The sequence below is a fragment of the Ovis canadensis genome, chromosome X, assembly GCF_042477335.2.
Source record: "Ovis canadensis isolate MfBH-ARS-UI-01 breed Bighorn chromosome X, ARS-UI_OviCan_v2, whole genome shotgun sequence".
NCBI lineage: Eukaryota > Metazoa > Chordata > Mammalia > Artiodactyla > Bovidae > Ovis > Ovis canadensis.
Genome location: NC_091727.1, coordinates 118,016,770 through 118,039,446, shown reverse-complemented (window position 1 = coordinate 118,039,446; position 22,677 = coordinate 118,016,770). Strand labels below are relative to the sequence as shown.

The window sequence follows — 22,677 nt, the reverse complement described above, 5'->3', positions numbered from 1 at the left end:
TGGTCATAGCTTTTCTTTCAGTGAGCAAGCATCTTTTAATTTCATGGCTGCAATCACCATCTGCAGTGATTTTGGAGCCCAAGAAAGTAAAGCCTGTCACTGTTTCCATTGTTTTCCCATCAATTTGCCATGAAGTAGTGGGACAGGATGCCATGATCTTTATTTTTTGAATATTGGGTTTTAAGCCAACTTTATCACTCTCCTCTTTCAATTTAATCAAGAGCTCTTTAGTTCCTCTTCACTGTCTCTCATAAGGGTGGTGTCCTCTGCATATCTGAGGTTACTGATATTTCTCGTGGCAATCTTCATTCCAGCTTGTGCTTCATCCTGTCTGAAATTTTGCATGGTGTACTCTGCATATATGTTAAATAAGCAGGGTGACAATATACATCCTTGATAGTTGTAGGGATTAAACTATTCAATGTATGGAAAGTGATTAGAGTTCCTGATATATAAGAAAGCATTTGATAATAACAGAAACTACCGTGCTCAATAGAAGTTAGCCATTATTGTTAATGTTATGCCGCATGAGTGTCAATTTCATACTTTATGATTAAAATCATCTTAGGTGGGACTTCTCTCGTCGTCCAGTGGGCAAGAGTTTGCCTGCCAATGACGGAGACACTGGTTTGATCCCTGGTCCAGGAGGATTCCACATGCTGTGGGGAACCTAAACCTGTGTGCCAAGCTAGTGTGCCTGCACTCTGGATCCCGGACACCACAGCTAGAGAGTACTCCCAGCTCACGACAACTAGAGAAAGCCCACACACCGCAGCAAAGAAGATCAGATGCAGCCCAAAATATAAATAAACAAATGCGATTTTTAAAAGAAAAATCATCTTATGACACACCTTTCACTCTTAAGATAGCCTTAGTTCAGTAGTTATATTTGCAGTGATGTAGGTTTAGGAGAGATGCCTTGATCTAAAGATGATCCATCCCACTAGACCCTGCCAAGGCAAGGATGAGAAAGGTTCCAGCAAGAGAGGCTGTTTCTTAGAAACGCATAGTTCCAGATAGACAGAATTGCAGAAGAGCACAATGGGAATGACTGATTGTCCTTAGTCACCATGGGCATGTTCAGGTTGAGAGCTGATTTTTAAGGTAGGAAAGACCTTTAATACAGTGCAAGATCTGCCGGCCCCAGAAATACGTACCGAGTGACTGTGATGTGCATGGTGCTCTGTAAAACACTTCCAGCATTGCCAGAGTGAAAAGCCCTTGGCGATGGTAAAGACACTTCATTTTCTACCATGAAAATGATCTCTTCACTTTGTAAATTTAGCTACAACTTATGGAGATGATTTTACCTTGAACATATGCCTTGGACCTTTAAAAGTAGGTATACTGACAGGCCCAGAATTCACTAATATTTGGCCAAACCTCTCTGCTTATCAGTTCCCGTCTTCTGTGTTGTTTTATTGAATTAAGACCATAGAGAAATTTCTCTTTTGTAGCCAGCAAGTTTTAGGCTTGCTACCACACTACTGATAGTATAAATGGAAAGTTATTAGAAAGCCAGGCTTGCAGAAAAACATGCAGTTTTCTACATTATGCTGCCTCTGAAAACCTGGCCAACAGGCACTAATGAGAAACCACCATCGGGCAGCTGGACTCCTGACCCTCTTTGTAAACACAATATTTCAGTCACTCTTCATAGGCAACAGAGAAAAGAAGCAGTTGCTACTTTTAAAATCCTTCTTCTTTGTTAATATGTGAAGTTAAAATTTAAAACACTCTTTCACTTGCCAAAGAGCAAAATCTGCTTAAGGGCACAAACAGGTTAAAGAACAGTGGGCAATATTTTCCAGTATTTTAAACGTATGTTTTATTGGATCCAGTAATTTTGCATTCAAGATTTTATCTTGTAGATGTACACAAAGAAGTACCTTTTAAGATGTTTATTGCTATAAGATTTATATAACAAAAACCTGGAAACAATCTGTGTCCATACTGTTAAGGAAATGGTACTACCCTCACAATGGATATAGGTAAACTACCTAAAAAATTTATAAGTATTGATATGAACAAACCAAGATACATTCTTGAGAGAAAAAGGTGAGATGCAGACATTATGGGCAGGATGATTACATTTGTGAAAACTGATATTTACATACACACACTTGTGTCTGCTTAGGAAATTTCTGGAATGATGCCAAGTTGCTTTTTAATTTACTTATTTTAATAGGAGGATAATTACTTTACAATATTGTGGGTTTGGGTTTTTTTTTGCTATACCTCAGTATGAATCAGCCATAGATGGAATGATACAAAAGTGTTAATAGTTATCCCTAAGGAGATAGAATAGAGTCTTACAGAGAAGAAAAATATTTATTTTTCAAGTGTAGTCTCATGTACTGCTTGAATGTTTTACCATATACTTTATTTTTTATAAGGTTAAAATCAGTCTTGACCTCTTTTTATTTCTTTTCTATGTTTTGTCTTAGGCAGATAATTAACGTCAACTATTTCCTTAGGTTTCTTGCAAGAAATCTAGATATTTAATGGGAAAGAAAAGAAAGAATTTTTGAATTTAGGCTTTTGGGAGAAGTTTTAAAAGCTGCTAAGAAAATTTCTATCCCTGTCACAGGATTGAATACAGTGTTTGCTATGGGTTTTCCACAGTGGCCCTTGGTCAGATTGTAGTCATTTCCTTGTATTCCTAGTTTGTTGAGTGTTTTCATTATGAAAAGGTGTTAATTTTGTCAAATGCATTTTCTGCATTGATTGAGATGATCGTGGTTTGTTTCTTTTTCCTTCATTCTGTTAATGCAGTGTATTGCTTCTTTTGTTGCAGAGCGTGGGCTCTAGAGTACATGGGTTCAGTAGTTGTGGTACAGGGGCTATTTTAGTTGTGGTACCCTGGCTTAGTTGTCTTGTAGTGAAATCTTAGTTCCCCTACCGATGATTGAACCCATGTCCCCTGCAATGGATGGAGGATTCTTAACAACTGGACCACCAGGAAAGTCCTATAGACTAATAATATTTTAATGTAAAGTCTCTTAAATCATGTGGTAATCAAAAAAGAGAAATATGTTGCTATTGTTATGATAATACTAGATTTTATAATTACTCATGGATTTACCTTTACCAAGACCTTCATACAGGTTTGAATTACTGTCTGATGTTCTTTCATTGTGATCAGCAGGACTCCCTCTGGTGTTTCATATGGGGCAAGCCTAGTGGTGTAAAAGCTGGCTTAAAGTCAACATTCAAAGAATGAAGATCATGGCATCCCGTTCCACTACTTCATGGCAAATTGATGGGGAAACATTGGAAACAGTGACAGGCTTTATTTTCTTGGGCTCCAAAATCACTGCAGATGGTGACTGTAGCCACGAAATTAAAAGACACTTACTTGTTGGAAGAAAAGCTATGACAAAAAAAAAAAAAAAAAAAAGCTATGACCAACCTAGACAGCATAGTAAAAAGCAGAGACATTACTTTGCTGACAAAGGTCCATCTAGTCAAAGCTATGGTTTTTCCAGTATTAATGTATGGATGTGAGAGTTGGACTATAAAGAAAGGTGAGCGCAGAACAGTTGATGCTTTTAAACTGTGGTGCTGGAGAAGACTCTTGAGAGTCCCTTGGACTGCAAGGAGATCCAACCAGTCCATCCTAATGGAAATCAACCCTCAATATTCTTTGGAAGGACTGATGCTGAGGCTGAAACTCCAATACTTTGGCCACCTGATGCAAAGAACTGATTCATTGGAAAAGCCAGGAGCAGAAGGGAATGCCAAAGGATGAGATGATTGGATGGCATCACCGATTCAGTGGACATGATTTTGAGCAAGCTCTGGGAGTTGGTGAGGAACAGGGAAGCCTGGCATGGTGCAGTCCATGGGGTCGCAAAGAGTAGGATACGACTGAGTAACTGAAGTGAACTGAGTGGTAGTGAACTCCTTCAGCTCTTCTTTATCTGGGAATGTCTTATTTTCTCCCTCACTATTAAGGACAGTTTTGCAAGATATAGAATTCTTGGTTGATAGATTTGTTTTTTCTTTAAAGTCCACTGCCTTCTGACCTCCAAGGTTTTGATGAGAAATCTGACCTTACTCAGGATTTCTTGTATGTGACAATCTTTGTCTCTCACTTCTTGCAAAATTCTCTCTTTGCCATAGTAAAGTAATTAGCCTTCAATTAAAAAACATTGATTTTTTAAAAAAGAAAAAATTCTCTCTTTGGCTTTGACTTTTGACATTTGATTTTCATAAGTCTCAGCATGGATCTGTTTGAGTTACCCTGCTTGGAGTTTGTTGACTTTCGTGTCTTTCATAAGATTTGAGTTTTCACCCATTATTTCTTCAGATAGTTTCCCTGCCCCTTTCTCTCTCTTTTCTCCTTCAAAGACTCCCATAGTGTGCATGTTCACCTGCTGGATGATATTCCTCAGGTTCCATAGCCTCTGTCCTCTTCAATTTTTTTCCTTTGTGTTCCTCTGATCCATCTTTGACATTGTCTTATCTTCACATTGGCTATACCTGCTGAAATGTGTCTTTGAATCCCTCTGGTGATGTTTCATTTCAGTTATTGTAATTTTCAGCTCTGAAAAAAAAAAGTTTTGGTTTCCTTTTCGATTTTCTTAGCTATTTATTGATATCAGCATTTTGTTGATAGATAATTTCCTTGACTTTTCCCACCACTTCTTTTAGTTGTTTGATCATGAATACTGTTGTTTTAATCTCTTTTTCTAGGGGATCTCCTATCACTTATTTTCAGTGATAATGTCTATTGGTTTCTTTTTCTGTTTTGAATGGGCCATACTTTCCTATTTCTTTGTATGCCTTGCAATTTTTTGTTGTTGAAAACTGGACATTTGAATTTAATATTGTGATCTTTCTGGAAATCAGATTCTGTCCCTGTCCCAGAGTTTCCTGGGTTTTGTTTTTGTTTTTAATTGTTGTAAGCTGTGTCTGTCCCAAGAATCAGCCTGAGGTGTAAATTTGGGGTCTTCTCTAATCTTTTCTGAGCCTGTGCCTTCCCCTGAGCATGCACAGTGACTTTCTAGTCACCCTCATTTATGCAGTTACCTTTGAACAGTCTAGTATTGGATGTCCAGCTCCTAAGAGGGGATGGAGAGGAAAATGAAGAGGAGAGGAGAGGAAAGGTGCTGGTCTGTTAAATCCCCTGAAAATCACTTTAGGCAGAGGGGGAGGGCATTGCAACAAAGGGAAGAGGTGGTATAAAAATGGCCACAGCCCCCTTGACTGTCCCCCTGTGATCAGAAGCAGCAGTCAGCAATCATAGCACAGATTCACAATATTTGGAAGACAGGGTCTTTGTTCATCGTGGCTCCTACAAGCTGTTATAAGAATATGCACACAGCTATCTGCCGTAGTATTTCAGGGATGTGGTATGGGTTACTGCCATTATGCCCAGAGTTAAAATTGAACAAAATCAAAATTAAGGTAATTTTCTGTCCAAGCCTTCCCCTGGAAGTTGCAAGTCTTCAACAGACTCCACAGTTGCAAAATTGTTCCATCAGATAGGTAATGATGGTGTAACTATTGTCTCTGTAAGGAGATAGATGTCTGGTGCTCTGGCATCTTCTGAGAATCCTCTCTGTAATAGGTATTTTTTGAGGTGGAATTCAAATGTTCAGTTAGCCATGTTAATATATGGGGAACACATGTACAACCGTGGTGGATTCAAGTCAATGTATGGCAAAATCAGTGCAGTATTATAAAGAAATTAACCTCCAATTAAAATAAACAAATTTATATTAAAAAATTTTAAAAATAAATAAAAATTTTTTAAAGAAAGAAATTGAACGTAAAATAAAAGCAAATAAAAGTAAATTTTTAAAAAAGGAAATGCTCAGCATGATCTCTGGTTTGTCAATAAATATATATGCATAGAAAAAAAGATTACAAGGAAATATATGAGAATGTAAATGATGGTCATTGCTGAGTGGTAGCATTGCAGTTTTTTCTGTCTACATTTCTATAATCTCCAGATAGGCTTCTGTAACTTCTTAATAATCAGAAGGAGACAATCCTTGAAGAAAGAGCAAAGACCTCTTCCAAGTATGTATTCATCTCACAGTGTATTCAATGACTGTTCCTCAGTTGATCTCAGAGGTGTTAGTAGGTTACATGTACCCTGTTTTCCCTTCTGTTTTAAATTAAAAAAAAAAAACTTTCTTAGTTTCCAGGTAAATGTCAAAGAGCTTGATCCCAAATATGCTCATATCCAAGTCACTTATGGGAAGCCCTACTTTAATGATAAAGAACTCACAGAAAGAAAAACTGAGTTTGAAAGAAGCCATAATATCAACAGATTTGTTTTTGAGGCTCCTTATACATTGTCAGGCAAAAAGCAAGGTTGTATAGAAGAACAGTGCAAAGGCCGTACAGTCTTGACTAGTAAGTAGGACTTGGCATAACTTCTTTGTTTGACATGATCTTTTTTGATACATACAAGCAGCAGTTGGTCAGCAGGAAAATGTAATTGAAATTTTAATCGTTTATTGTCCTACTGTTCAGTCACTCACTTCTGCAAACATGCTATGTTATAAACCATTCATTTGCCATATGTAATTATGTAATTCATGCTTAGTCTGAGTCGTCTCAGAGAGAATTTCTCCTTCAGTCCTGAAGTAATAAGGCACCTATTTGGTTTCTAAGGGATTTTCCAGAGAAAATATGGGGAGAATTAAGCACAGTAGATTTTTGTTTTAATTTGGCTATTTGATTTGCTATCTTAAAAACTTATTTGTCAATCTTAATCTTTAATAGCTTCAAACTCATTTTCATATGTGAAGAAGAGGATCGCTATACACTATGAACAGCAGATTCATTTAAAGCCAATTGATGTTGCCACTGATGAAATAAAAGATAAAACTGCAGAGCTGCAAAAGCTTTGCTCTTCTGTTGACGTGGACATGATTCAGCTCCAACTTAAATTGCAGGGCTGTGTTTCAGTGCAGGTATGTTGGTTGCTAACCATGTATTAAACGTTTCTTGTTGTACGTCTTGCTTTCATAAGGGACAAGCACTAGTTGTAATTGTTCTATACTCTGACTGGGTGCAAAAACCTCTACATTTTTTGTTAATTTAATAAAGACATTATGTTCAGCTTCTGTAAATTTTGTGTTATGTCAGAGAGCTTTAACGTAAATCCCTCTGACTAGAGCCAAGTCCTATATTTAGATAGCAGAAAGTGTTAACTACCTTGCTAGAGTATAATTTTGGCAGATGATTTGCTTTAGTTAATCTTTTTCAAATAAATTTATAATAAGACAGTAAATATGTTTCTCTGGTATGGATCTTTAACATAGTATTCTTTTTAAAAAGAGAAATGCAAAAATTACTTTTTAAATTATATTCTGACAACTCTCATTTTCTCCTTTTGTAATTTAGGTAAATGAAGTCCATTAGCATAAGCGAGGGCTGTCTTAAATGACAGTCAAGCTAGCAAGTATCCACCCAAAAAAGTAAATGCTTTGAAAGACATATTTAGGTAAGTGCTTTGTAGTTTTCAGATCAGACCACTATTTTTTTTTTTTTTACTCCATTGTCTTCTTAAGTGAAACCAAAATATTCACCAAATAATGTGCCTCTAAAAAAATTCTCGGTTCCCTTTTCTAACGTTTAAGTTACCTTCTAATGGTATTTTAGGTAGTGAGGAAATGTGTGATCTCTGTATTGCTGCATGACTGTAACAATCTCCTATTGACCCAAGGCATTAAATATGGCAACCATTTCATTGCTCTGGATATTGTGACACAAACGGAAGCCTACATTCGTTACGTGATTTCTTCCTTTGCCTGGTTGACCTCATGTCACAGCTTTTCCAGATCATTTAGTGTAGGAAGGGTTGGATAGGCTTACTTCTATCCTGTATCCTTAGTTCGACTTGGATTCTGCCAGTCTAGGGCATACGATATCATCTCTGGACTGAGAGTCCCTCTAAGCCAAGGCATGTTTGAATGGTCACACAGTAGAAAAAAAATCTGTTTTGTGTATACAAGAGTTTACATTCAGAATAAGAGAGAGAGAGATGAGTAAAGCAGAGTGAGTAGAAAGATAACTTCCACTCATTTGCTCCCAACTTACTTCATTTATTTTTCCTATCTCTGTATTATCAGCTATTTCAGGTTATAGAGCAACCAGTAGTCATTCATTCAATATTTATTAATGCCTGCTGCTGCTGCTATTGCTAAGTCACTTCAGTTGTGTCTGACTCTGTGCGACCCCGTAGATGGCAGCCCACCAGGCTCCCCCGTCCCTGGGATTCTCCAGGCAAGAACACTGGAGTGGGTTGCCGTTTCCTTCTCTAGTGCATGAAAGTGAAAAGTGAAAGTGAAGTCCAACTCTTAGCAACCCCATGGACTGCAGCCTACCAGGCAAGAACACTGGAGTGGTGTGCCATTGCCTTCTCTGTATTAATGCCTGCTATGTACAAAAAGATTCTACTAGTTGCTATGATAGGGATACAGAACAAATGGTCAGTGAGGTACTTTGTCCCCTAAGTTTTGCATTCTAATTATGGACATTAAACATATGAAACATACAAAATAATGGAAACATATTCTTATGATAAGTCATCAACTCCCTGTTGCCACTCTTACCAACCCAGGGCAGATACTTCATGCCTATAACACCCAGCACTGTACTGGGTACATAGCCCCAAATTAGCTATTTTTGAATAAATGACATTATCTACAGATATAAACTACTGTGAGCACAACCATAGCTGATATCATATCAAGTAAGTGACTGAGCAGGTAAGCTTCCTAGAGGGTATATATTTTGAGCTAGGTTTTGAAAGAGATAAGAAATCAGAAGCAAAGGTGAAAAAGAAAAGATATTTCAGACTTAGGAGATGACATTAGCAGAAACATAATGAGAAAATATGGGATTCTAATCTTCCTTCTAGGCAAGCCGTGGTTAAAGTAAATATTGAATGATCAGTGAGACTTTTGAGTAATAAGTAACAAACACTTTATCTTTGATCTTCATCTACAGGAAGTTCATCCAAGCATGCAGCATTGCACTTGAACTAAATGAGTGGTTAATGAAAGAGGATCAGATTGAATACCAAGAAGGGCTCACATCAAATTTCAGAGACATGGTGAAAGAATTGTCTGACATTATTCATGAACAGGCAAGTATTAGAGTGAATGAAAATGAAAACATGATCTCGGGTCCCTCAAGTGTTACTTAGCAAACCTGTTAGTTTGAAATGGTGTTACATTGAAATCAAGTCTGTTCTTTTAAAATTTGTTTGTATATTTTTAACCATTAAATGATGTAATCAAAATTAGAGTTTTTAAAATTCATCTAGTTTTTAATTGAAAGATAATTGCTTTATAGAATTTTGTTGCTTTCTGTCGAACATCAACATGAATCAACCATAGCTATACATAATTCCTCCCTCTTGAACCTCCCTCCCCTTCCTGCCCCTCTAGATTGATACAGAGCCCCTGTTTGAGTTTCCTGAGAGATATAGCAAATTTCCTTGGCTATCTATTTTACATATGGTAATGTAAGTTTCCATGTTACTCTCTCCATACATCTCCCCTCTCCTCCCCTCTCCCCATGTCCATAAGTCTATTCTTTATGTCTGTTTCTCCATTGTTGCCTGGAAAATAAATTCTTCAGTACCAACTTTTAGATTCGGTATATATTCATCAGTATTCGATATTTAACTTTCTCTTTCTGACTTACTTCACTCTGTATAATAGGCTCTAGGTTCATCCACCTCATCAGAACTGACTCAAATGTGTTCCTTTTTATGGCTGTGTATATGTATGACAACTTCTTTATCCATTCATCTGTCGATGGACATCTAGGTTGCTTCCATGTTCTAGCTATTGTAAACAGTGCTGCAATGAACAATGGGATACATGTGTCTTTTTCAATTTTGGTTTCCTCAGGGTATATGCCTAGGAGTGGGATTGCTGGGTCATATGGTGGTTTTATTCCTAGGTTTTGAAGGAACCTCCATACCATCTTCCATAGTGGCTGTATCAATTTACATTTCCACCAACAGTGCAAGAGCATTCCCTTTTTTTCCACACCCTCTCCAGCATTTATTGTTTGTAGACTTTTTGACAATGGCCATTCTGAGTGGAGTGAGATGATAGCCCATTGTAGCTTTGATTTTCATTTCTCTAATAATGAGTGACGCTGAGCTCATTTTCATGTGTTTGTTAGCCATCTGTATGTCTTCTTTGGAGAAATGTCTGTTTAGGTCTTTTTGCCACCTTTTGATTGGATTGTTTGATTTTCCTGGTATTGAGTTGTATGAGCTACTTGCATATTTTGGAAATTAATCCTTTGTCAGTTGTTTCATTTGCTATTGTTTCCTCCCATTCTGAGGGTTGTCTTTACACCTTGCTTATAGTGTCCTTTGCTGTGATAAAGCTATTAAGTTTAATCAGGTCCCACTTGTTTACATTTGTTTCTATTTCTGTTGCTCTAGAAGGTGGGTCATAGAAGATGTTGCTTTGATTTATGTCGTTGAGTGTTTTGCCTATATTTTCCTCTAAGAGTTTTATAGTTTCTGGTCTTACATTTAGAGATCTTTAAGCCATTTTGAGTTTATCTGTGTATGGTGTTAGGAAGTGTTCTAATTTGATTCTTTTACATGTAGCTGTCCAGTTTTCCCAGGACCATTTATTGAAGAGGCTCTCTTTGCCCCATTGTATATTCTTGGCTCCTTTGTCAAAACTAAGGTACCCATAGGTGCGTGAGTTTATTTCTGGGCTTTCTATCTTGTTCCGTAGGTGTATATTTCTGTTTTTGTGCCAGTACCATACTATCTTGATGACTGTAGCTTTGTAGAATAGTCTGAAATCAGGAAAGTTGATTCCTCCAGCTCCAGTCTTCTTTCTCAAGACTGCTTTGGCTATTCAGGGTCTTTTTGTGTTTCCATATGAGTTGTGAAGTTTTTTGTTTTAGTTCTGTGAAAAATGCCATTGGTAATTTGATAGGGATCACATTGAATCTGTAGATTACATTTGGTAGTATAGTATTGATTACATTTTGTGAAGAGTTTTAATCATAATGGGTGCTGGATTTTGTCAAATGATATTTCTGTACCTATTGAGATTATCATATGGTTTTTTATCTTTCAGTTTTTTAATATGGTGTATCGCATTGATTGATTTGTGTATATTGATGAATCCTTGCATCCCTGGAACAAACTCAACGTGATTATGGTGTATGAGCTTTTTAATGTGTTGTTGAATTCTGTTTGCTAAAATTTTGTTGAGGATATTTGCATCTGTGTTCATCAGTGATATTGACCTGTAGTTTTCTTTTTTGTGTTGTATCTATCTGGTTTTGGTATCAGGGTGATGGTGGTCTCATAGAATGTGTTTGGAAGTTTTTCTTCCTTGCATTTTTTTTAGAGTTTTAGAAGAATAGCCATTAGCTCTTCTCTAAATGTTTGATAGAATTCTCCTGTGAAGCCATCTGGTCCTGGGCTTTTGTTTTTTGGGAGAAATTTGATCACAGCTTCAATTTCAGTGCTTATAATTGGGTTGTTCATAATTTCTATTTCTTCCTTATCCACTCTTTGAAGACTAAACTTTTCTAAGAATCTGTCCATTTCTTCCAGGTTATCCATTTTCTTGCTATATAATTGTTCACAATTCTCTCTTATAATCCTTTGTATTTCTGCATTGTCTGTTGTAACCCCTCCTTTTTTATTTCTAGCTTTGTTGATTTGATTCTTCTCTCTTTTTTTCTTGATGAGTCTGCCTAATGGTTTGTCAATTTTGTCTTCTCAAAGAACCGCCTTTTTATTTTATTAATCTTTACTATTGTTTCTTTCATTTCTTTTTCATTTATTTCTGCTCAGATCTTGATGATTTCTTTCCTTCTACTAACTGTGGTTTTTCTGTTCTTCTTTTTACATTTTAGGTGTAAAGTTAGGTTGTCTATTTGATGTTTTTCTTGTTTCTTGAGGTAGGTTGTATTACTATAAGCTTACCTCTTAGAACTGCATTTGCTGCATCCCATAGGTTTTGAGTTGCCGTGTTTTCATTATCACTTGTTTCTAGGAATTTTTTGATATCCATTTTGATTTCTTCAGTAATCTCTTTGTTATTTTAAAATGTACTGTTTAATCTCCATATGTTTGTGCTTTCTATATTTTTTTCCCTCATAATTGATATCTAGTCTCATAGCATTGTGGTTGGAAAAGATGCTTGATGTGATTTCAATTTTCTTAAATTTACTGAGGCTTCATTTGTGACCCAAGATGTGGTCTATCCTGGAGAATGTTGCAAGGGTACTTGAGAAGAAGGTGTATACTTCTGCAGGTGGCTGGAGTGTCCTGAAGATGTCAATGAGATCCATCTCATCTAATGAATCATTTAAGACTTGTATTTCATTCTTAATTTTCTGTTTTGATGATCTTTCCATTGGTACGAGTGGGGTGTTAAAGTCACCTACTTATTGTGTTACTGTCAAATTCTCCTTTTTGTCTGTTAGTGCTTATCTTATGTATTGAGGTGCTCCTATGTTGGGTGCATAGATATTTACAATCGTTATATCTTCCTCTTGGATTGATCCCTTGATCATTATGTAGAGTCTTTCCTTATCTCTTATAATATTCTTTATTTTAAGGTCTACTTTGTCTGATACGAGGATTGCTACCCCAGCTTTCTTTTGCTTTCCATTTGCATCGAATATACTTTTCCATCCTCTCACTTTGGTCTATATGTGTCTTTAGATCTGAAGTGGGTTTCTTGTAGACAGCATATACATGGGTCTTGTTTTTGTATCCATTCAGCCAGTCTGTGTCTTTTGGTTGGAGCAATTAATCCATTTGGACTTAAAGTAATTATTGATATGTTCCTAATGCCATTGTCTTAATTGTTTGGGGTTTGTTTTTGTAGAACATTTTCTTCTCTTGTATTTCCTGACTATATAGTCCCCCCTTAACATTTGTTGTAAAACTGGTTTGGTGGTACTGAATTCTCTTAACTTTTGCTTGTTTGAAAAGTTTTTGATTTCTCCATCAAATATGAACGAGATCCTTGCCAGGTAGAGTAGTCTTGGTTGTAGATTTTTCCATTTCAGTACTTTAAATATATCCTGCCATTCTCTTCTGGCCCTGAGTTTCTGCTGAAAGATCAGTTCTTAAACATATGGGGTTTCCCTATATGTTACTTGTTGCTTTTCCCTTGTTGCTTTTAATATTCTTTCTTTGTGTTTAGCTTTTGTTAATTTGATTAGTATGTTTCTTGGTGTGTTTCTCCTTGTGTTTATGCTGTATGGGACTCTTTGCAACTCTTGGACTTGATTGAACATTTCCTTTTCCATGTTGGGGAAATACTCAAATATAATCTCTTCAAAAATTTTCTTATACCCTTTCTTTTTCTCTTCTTCTAGGGCCCCTATAATTCGAATATTGCTGTGTTTAATATTGTCCCAGAGGTCTCTGAGACTTTCCTCAGTTCTTTTAATTCTTTTTACTTTATTGTGCTTTCAGCAGTTATTTACACCATTTTATCTTCCAGCTCACTCATCCATTCTTCTGCTTCAGATATCCTGCTATTGATTCCTTCTAGAGTATTTTTAATTTCAGTAATTGTTTGTATATTTATTGTTTAATTCTTCTAGGTCTTTGTTAATTGATTCTTGTGTTTTCTCCATTCTGTTTTCAAGGTTTTTGATTATCTTTACTACCATCATTCTGAATTCTTTTTCAGGTAGTTTGCCTATTTCTTCTTCATTTATTTGGACTTCTGTGTTTCTAGTTTGTTCCTTCATTTGTGTAGTATTTCTCTGCCTTTTCTTATTTTTTAAAGTTATTGTGTTTGAGGTCTCCTTTTCCCAGGCTTCAAGGCTGAACTGTTTCTTCCTTTTGGTTTCTGCCCTCCTAAGATTGGTCCAGTGGATTGTGTAAGCTTCCTATAGGGTGAGATTTATGCTGAGTTTTTTTTTCCTCTGTTGGGCATGGCTGAGGTGGTAATCCTGTCTGTTGATGATTGGGTTTGTACTTTTGTCTTTGTTGTTTGGATGAGGCATCTTGCACTGGGTACTACTGGTGGTTGGGTGATGCTGGGTCTTGTATTCAAGTGGTTTCTTTTGTGAGAGTTCTCTCTATTTGATACTCTCTAGTGTTAGGAATTCTCTGGTAATCTAGGGTCTTGGAGTCAGTGCTCCCATTCCAAAGGCTCAGGGCTTGATCTCTGGCCAGGAACAAAGATTCCACAAGTGGTTTGTTATGGCATTAAGTGAGATTAAAAAAAATACCCAAAGATGAACCCCAGACAAATGGCAGTTTCAAAATCAGACAAATAATAATTAAACTAATGGAATATACACATACACAAAGAAGAAGAAGAAGATGAAGAAGTGAAGTTGCTCGGTCTTCTCCAAGTGTTTGCGACCCCATGGACTGTAGCCCACCAGGCTCCTCCATCCATGGGATTCTCCAGGCAAGAATACCTGAGTGGGTTGCCATTTCCTTCTCCAGGGGATCTTCCCAACCCAGGGATCGAACCCAGATCTCCCACATTGCAGGCAGACACTTTAACCTCTGAGCTAGCAGGGAAGCCCAGACATATACATAGACATATACACCTATAAACAAAATCAAAGCAGTCCAACAAAAATAAAGTACAATAGATTGACCTAGTGAACAAAGGAAACTGAAAATGATATCTACCAGTTAAGATCAAACTAACTAAAGCACAAACTAAAAAAATGAAACTAAAGGAATGTGCCATGTGGGAAGTAAAGCAGTGAAAACAAAACTAATAAACATGTTGAGAGGAAAGGAAATAAAGAAAAGAAAGAATAGATATGCAAAGTTAAATAAAGGTAGATAAGGAAAGTTTATATTCATTAAAGATTAACTGCAAGAGGAAAAGAAAAGTAGGTTGCCGGGAGGCAGCATGGGAGATCCCACCCATGCCAAAGGTCATGAGGAAGAGGCCTGACAGGCAAAGGTGAGTCAGGACTTGAGGGACCCCCTGGACCTGTTCGAGCATCTACCCCAAAACCAGAATTTTCCTGTCCTGCTATTTTTCACTAACTCCTCTGTTACCAATGGGGGTTGTCCCGACCACTTTTCTCTGATGAAAATTAACTTAGAGCTCTAGTTATTAAGTCTCCTGGATGTAATTGGAGTGCTTCAATTCAAACCCCTCTAATAGCTTTCTAACTTGCCTGACAGGTTTATCCAGACTTTTACAACTACCCATGATTGTTTACAGCTTTCCAGCCGTGAGAGACACATTCTAGGAATGTAGAGCCTTTCGAGGAGTTAAATATCATTAGAATAGAACTGGTTAAGTGTTTCATTGTTGAGCCAATACTTGCTGCCAAGTTTTCATATCTTTTATTTGTTGATATAGTTGGTATAGAGAAAAAACAGGTAGTAGCCCTGGCATTAGCACATTAGAGCTTTGAGTTAAGTACTTTCTTTGTTATAACCCACTGCACGTTTATTCTATAGGAATGTAACTTTATTTAGTACTTTGAGGGTGATGCAGATTAAACAAAAAACACTTCAAGGAAAATGACTTTTCTGGTTGATTAACATTTATCAAGGAAAAGAGCCATAAAATGTTAACGGGCCTCTTGGCCAGAAGATAATGTAAATCACCTGAGACCTTTTGCATACAGAAAGGTATGCAGAAAGAAAGCCTGGTCTCGATAAGGATCAGGACTGCTGCCCCTGCATGACTCTGTATTTTCATTATTCTCTATGTACAACTTAAGGTATATAAGTTCCCTTTGAAAATAAAGTTGCGGGTCTTGCACCAGCTTGGCCTCCCCATGTCGTACTTTCTTTCTCTCTTTATCTCTTTTTCAGGCTAATTCCCTGGAGCTCAGGGGCCATCTGAGTTCACTTTCCTCCCTGGGCTTCTAAGATCCACTCAAGAATGTCCCCAAGGTGGGGGCACCTTACACTGTTCTAGAGGGCGCCTGTGGCCTATGTGAACAGTGCAAGTCCCTTGTCTGGGATTTTATTGGCTTTCTGTGTAAACCAAGGAATATCAGCCTCTTTTCTCTCCTCTATTCCCTTAACTGCAAATTCTCTCCTTCTCTCTCTATATATCTATATATCTCTCTTGCCACGCCATCCATGCTTTGGATACCCTGGATCCAACGGGGGCTGGTCCCCGGTAGTAGGAAAAGCAAACAAATTAATAAATGTAGAAAAATATAATAATATGTTTAAATTTTTTAAATTAAAATTTTTTAAAAGGGATTAAAAAAAGAAAACTCCACAAAACTGTGAAAGGCCAATGTAGAGGTAGAGATTTATAGCAACAATAAAAAGTGTGACTGAAAAAAAAAAAAAAACCCTTAAAAGCTTATTTGTATTTCATAGTGCTAATAAAATCGACAACTAAAATAGAGGGGGAAAAGAAAAAAAAAAAGTCCAAAAGAAACTGCAGAACAAGTCAAAATATAAGAAGCGTAAATATTTTTCCTGAGTCACTGCTGTCAGTGTCCTTTCCATCGCTGGGAGTCACAGTCCACCTCGCCCTCCTGGGGTGCCTTCCAACACTGTGCTGGTCTCCGGGCCTGCTGTGGGGGCAACTCAGACTCTAATCTGGTCCTACTCCTGTGTGTTCTTGCCTCCAATGTACACAGCTATAGGAAATAGTGCATTTTCTTTTGTGGGCGCTCTCAGTGTCCTTTTATATCTCCCATAGACACAGAGTCTGCCTAGTTGATCGTGTGGATTTAATCTGCAGCTTGTACAGCTGGTGGGAAGGTTTTGGGTCTTCTTTCTTAGCCACACTGCCCCTGGGTTTCAATTGTGGTTTATTTCCACCTTTGTACATGGGTCGTCCACTTGGGTTTGTTCCTGAGGCTGCCCTAGAGGACTTGGGTCTGCCCCAGTGAGGGCCAGCGGCAGAGGTGGTACAGCTGCTTGGGTCACAGGGTTTCTGGCAGCACTGAGGGCTCAGGATAGTTGGAAGCTAGGGCAGCAATAAATACAGTGCTCTAGAAGGGTATGGCAACCAATATTGGCCAATACACTCCAATATTCTAGCCTGGAGAACCACCCTGACAGAGATGCCTGGCAATCCACAGTCCACAGGGTCGCAGAGTTGGCCACGACTGAAGCAACGCCATGTGAACAGATGCAGGAATTTTTTTTTTTTGCCTGTGGCAGCTCTGCCCCAGTGAGGGTTGAGCATGAAGGTGGCGCAGCTGCTTGGGTCACAGGGACCGTGACAGCACCAAGTATTCAGGGATATGGACTGCCTTCGCTGTAGGAGTTACTGCCCTATCAGAATCTTTTTTGAGTCTCTGGTAGCTGGCAATCAGAAGATCTCTTTGGCTAGTGTTTCTCTGTAGCTCCACACATTCAGGCACTTAGCGATCTCCCTTCCCTGGGGTCCTTCGCTATTGCTCAGTGTGTCAGGCACAGAGAGAGGCCCCACAGCTGAGGGTCCTACTCTGTAGTTCAGTGCATCAGTCACTTTGAGGAACACCCTGGATGGGGTCCTGCTCTGTAGTTCAGTGCAGTCAGGGGTTTGATGGGTCAGCCTCTCTACTGCTCAGCTGCCAGTGCTGGCCTGTGGGGAGAGAGAGGCTATGGTGATGGCTCCAGCAGTATCGTCTTGCTTCCATGGCTGCCTGGCTTTCTGCCACAGGCACTTTCCACCACAATTTCCTCCCTCAGGTCTCCTAGGTCGTTCTTGCCACAGTCAACAGCAGCCCTCACCCTGGAATTGCTCCACAATCTGGTGCTCCAGCTTCCAGCTGCTGTGCCTTGCAGGGGACCTGCTTTCCTGTCCGGGGTATGTGTGGCTGTGGCAAGGGCTGACACATTCTCACTCCATTTAGGCTGCCACAGATCAGCTGTTTCACTCTCAGCCTCAAATGTTTCTCCTGTGACCCAGACAATAGCCGCAGTGTGGGGATTGGACCCCTGCTTCAGTTCCAGCACCCACCGAGGGCAGGTCCAGTCCTAGTAATACTCCTGCTTTTCCCCCTAGTTTCTTTGTCCTACCGAGTGTTTGCATGGTTCTATATACTCTTTTCCAGTGGTCGGGTGCTCCCGTCTGCTCTCAGCTGGTGTTCGGCAAGCACTTCTGTGTCTGAATGGGTAGTCCTGATGTATCCATGGAGAGAGATGTACTCCACGTCCACCTACTCCTCTGCCATCTTGTTCTACACCGCAAATCAGGTTTGAAGCAATTACTGACAGTTGCTTTAGCAGTTGTTCAGGTAGTAAACTATTTTGATCTTTGCACCACCGTGCCATTAGAAGTCAGTAGCTGTGCAAGTCTGAGTTCATCTACTGTGAGCATGGCTGAGAGTCTCTCAGGAAGAGTCCTAGAGAAGTGAAATGATTGGCTCAGTAGCCAGATCCCTCAATGAATATCCCTGTTTTAGCTGTAAGAAACTAGTTACAGTTGCCCTTTCATATTTGCAGCTTCCACATCCAGGGATTCAACCAACTGCAGATTGAAAATATTTGAAAAAATTTCCAGAAAGTTCCAAGAAAGCAAAACTTGAATTTCTTGCATGTAGGCAGCTATTTACATAACATTTACATTGTATTAGCTATTATACATTAGCTAGAGATGATTTTAAAGTACAGGGGAGGATATGCAAAAGTTATATGCAAATACTGTGTGATTTTATATAAGGAACTTGAGCATCTTCAGAGTTTAATATCCATGGGGGAAGGGGCACAGTGGTCCTGGAACTAATCCTCTGGGGATACTGAGGGACAACTGTATGATCATTTAGGAGAGATCCAGAGCGGATTCCAAAACTCAGGAATTGTCTTAATACCCATCCAGCCTGCAAAACTCTTGTTTCATAATACTTGGCATTCTAATGTTTGACTGTTAATGTCAGTTATAACTAACTTAGTTATATAGTCCACAATGCGAAACATATAGAAGCAAAGATCTGCTCACCACTGACAGACAAAGTATGTCATAATTAAATAGTTAAGACTTTTATAGATCTACTTACCTTAAGTTCCCTGGTAGCATAGATGGTAAAGCGTCTGCCTACAATGCGGGAGACCTGGGTTCAATCCCTAGGTTGGGAAGATCCCCTGGAGAAGGAAATGGCAACCCACTCCAGTGTTCATGCCTGGAAAATCCCATGGACCAAGGAGCCTGGTGGGCTACAGTCCATGGGGTTGCAAAGAGTCGGATATGACTGAGCAACTTCATCATCGTCATACTTACTTTAAAACCAGAGCACTCCTGAATTATCCTGGTAAATGTCATTCCTATATTAGGCTCCTGAAATCTGTGTTTACAACCACTCTGTACATGGATTGTCACTCGACTATTTTAACATCTTCACCACAGATGTAAAAGTCATGGCCTGATGGTCTGGTCCCTCAGTGCCTGAGCCCTGTTGAGCTTACCTAATGTCTCTTTGCTTTCCTTAAAAAGGAAAACATCCAATAAGTTCAATATTTGCTTCAGAAACTGTTCAGACTCTCAATTTTTTATGAAATTCAGACCCCTTAAAAGAAACAAGGATCACTACAGCCCTTTAGAGAACACATTCTTATTGCTGGTTCCAGAAAGGAGAACCTCCTCTGTCCTGGTATGAGCATTTCACTGCTTGCCTGAAGACACTCCCCTGGGTGAGACCATCACATGGAGGGTATCCTTACAAATAGACTGACCATGGTTAGTGCCAAAGGACTGCAGTGTAATGGTGGGTGGGGCAGAAGAGATTTCAAGGAAAACAAGAGCTAGTTGACTCCAAGCTCTCTTTCTCATGGTATCTTGTATGCTTTCTGTTAGAAAGGACTATGGGAAATCTATTACAGTTAGTCCAAAGTTGCACTGCGTGACCAGGAGTCCCATTCTCTGACCATGGTCATCTTCTCAGCATGGAGAAGCCAGGCAGCTAGCCTTTCCTCATCCCATCTTTCAGTGAGTGAGTCATCCCAGTCTCCTCTCCTGTTTCGTGACAGGGATTCTCGCCGGCCTGAGGAGTCTGGACTCCGTGATCTGTTTCCTCTTTTTGTCATCTTGACTTCTGTTAGCCCACTTAGGCGTGAGTGTAAACCGTCCCAAGGCATACCTTTGCAGCTCAGTTTTCCGAGGTCCTTTTTTTGTCTCCTTGCCAAAGCAGTCCGGTGATCAGGACTAGGCAGGCAGGGAATCATTCCGCTTCCTTTATTGTCTGTAGCTCAGGTTCAGCCCCTGAGTACAGTGGGGACATGCCTCTCTTTACCCTCACTCTTCTGGGGTATGTTGAAGTGTTACTCACTCAGTCATGTCTGACCCTTTGTGACCCCATGGACTGTAGCTCACCAGGCTCTTTTGTCTGTGGAATTCTCCAGGCAAGAATACTGGAGTGGGTTGCCATTTCCTTCTCCAGGGGGTCTTCTGAACCCAGGGATCAAACTCAGGTCTCCTGCATTGTAGGTGAATTCTTTACCGTCTGAGCCATCTGGGGAATACTTTAATCAAATAGGCTACATAATTTGTTTCTAGAAACTGTCCAGTTTACGGTGTTCTGTTCTCCATTGTCCATAAGAAAAAACAGCAAAACTCCTCCTTTACAAAAATATGAAACAATTATAGCATTTTAAACCAATATATATTACAGTTATAGAATTTGCGTGTAACTGTATGACCTAGCCGTGAACTCTAAATTATTCATATTGAAAGCAAATTATTCAATTTACTGCTATTATGATGATCAAGTTATTTAGAGCTTTCTATACAGTTCTTTTTTCCTTGTTAAAAAACAAAATTCAACTGTGGTTGTTCAGTTGCTCAGTCATGTCCAACTCTTTGCAACCCCATGGACTGCAACACACCAGGCTTCCCTGTCGTTCACCACCTCCTGGAGTTTGCTCAAACACATGTCCACGTATTCAGTGATGCTATCCAACCATTTCATCCTCTGTCACCCCCTTCTCCTCCTGCCTTCAATCGTTCTCAGCATCAGGGCTTTTTCCAGTGAGTCAGTTCTTTGCATCAGATAGCCAAAGTATTGGAGTATCAGCTTCAGAATCAGTCCTTCCAGTGAATATTCAGGACTGATTTCCTTTAGGATGGACTGGTTGGATCTCCTTGCAGTCCGAGAGATTCTCAAGAGTCTTCTCGAACACCACAGTTTGAAAGTGTCGATTCTTGGGCACTTAGCCTTCTTTTTGGTCCAACGCTGGAAAACCATAGCTTTGACTATATGGACCTTTGTCAGCAAAGTAATGTCTCTGCTTTTTATTCAGTCAGGTGAGTCAGTTTTAAAGCTTTTGGCTTTATTCAGTGATTCACGAGTCCAGCAGGATCCCATGTAGCAGACTGAAAGGAGCTCTGAAGAGCCATAGAAAATGGAAGCCTTTTACAAGTAGAAGGAGTCAGGTCAAGGAAGTTATTCTAAAAGAGACCTGATTGTTTCAGGCAAGGTCACCTTCCTCTGGAGCACAGCAAGTGTCTGTCAGTTGGATTACCTCACTAGTGCTGACCAGGAAACTCCAGACTTGAAAGTGATATATGTACTTTTCTGACTAGTTAAGATTGCCTACCTGGAAAAGGCCAAAACTACAATTAATATATTTATAACTCAGGTGATGTGGGTTTAGCACAAGTGACTCCATTTTGGACCTCTTGTCTCTCTCTCTCTCTCTTTAAAAATGTATTTGGCTGCACAGCTGTGGCATGTGGGATCCAGCTCCCCGAGCAGGGGCTGATCCCACTACTCCCCTGAGCATAGAGTCCCATCCTCTGGACCACCAGGGAAGTTCCTTGTCTCTTTTTTAACACCCCAAACTTAGGTTTTATGAATCTGCACCTGTCCTTCTCATTTTATTGCTATAAACCGTGACTATTATATTTCGTTCTAGAGACCAAATTTTAGACCCTTGATATTATATATTATGTTATTCATTCTTCTATCTTATATATTATATATATTTATAGCTAACCAAGAAAATCTTGCTTTCTATTGGTTTATATTTATGAAAGCTGTACAGTCATGATGTATCATATTTAGGTGTACTTTAGTTTAGGCAAATGTTGAGTTTTAGTGAAGTTTTATAAATCAATATTTCCAAATACAGTCCCTTATAAAATAACTATTTTCAGTCACAAAATTTGAGATTTATTATTTCCCAAAGGTAACTATAATAACATAAAATAAGATAAAATATAGCTGTGCATTGAAATCTCAATTATCTGTTCAGCTCCATAAATGATGACTCGACAAAAAGATATGGCCTGGATATTCCTTGGCCCTTTTCAGTGTAATCTGTTACACTATATCAAAATATTAAGTCCTTTTAAAACGTCAAGCTTTTATAAGAGGAAAATCTTCTATTATGGACTTTATAATAAAGATGTGATTTGTAGCAATACAAATGATATGACCCATTACTGTCACCAGAAGCCATTTGCAGGCTTCCTACTGAAGTTTCAAAGCTAACTTGAGAACCTAGTCTTGAAAGCTCAAAAGCTTTTAGCTGTTGAGATTGGGGATTGTTCAGTAAAGAGGTTGATATGCTATTCTTTCATCTAATCCATGCATGAGATATCTGTTACCTTTGATCACACAAAATGGATAATTTTTAAAATGTCTATATGATTATGAATATATCTGTTTCTATGCTTGCAGGTTATAAAATTATTAATACATTTGTGAAGTTCTTCATTAAAACTTATTTGCATCAATTAGTTTACATAATTGTGGTGTATATTTGGAAATATTGCCTTATTTTCTCTTCACTTAACATTATTTCCCAAGTCTCCA

At 38.7% G+C, this 22,677-nt stretch overlaps 1 protein-coding gene across 9 annotated transcripts in view; it reads left to right on the top strand.

Moving 5' to 3' along the window:
* The window catches only part of LOC138931194 (uncharacterized), a 150,900-nt gene that overhangs the window by 35,301 nt on the left and 92,922 nt on the right, over positions 1-22,677 (top strand). The window contains exons 6-10 of one of the 9 annotated variants that reach the window (XR_011446453.1): positions 6,152-6,369; positions 6,742-6,932; positions 7,366-7,465; positions 8,974-9,112; positions 17,983-18,124. The exons of 2 other annotated variants lie outside the window; for them this stretch is intronic. The gene's annotated coding sequence lies outside the window, so the exon portion shown is untranslated. Of the gene's footprint in view, positions 1-3,148; positions 3,401-6,151; positions 6,370-6,741; positions 6,933-7,365; positions 7,466-8,973; positions 9,113-17,982; positions 18,125-22,677 lie in introns of those variants that run through there. 6 more of the 9 variants (XR_011446451.1, XR_011446455.1, XR_011446452.1 and 3 more) reach the window with 6 other exon arrangements.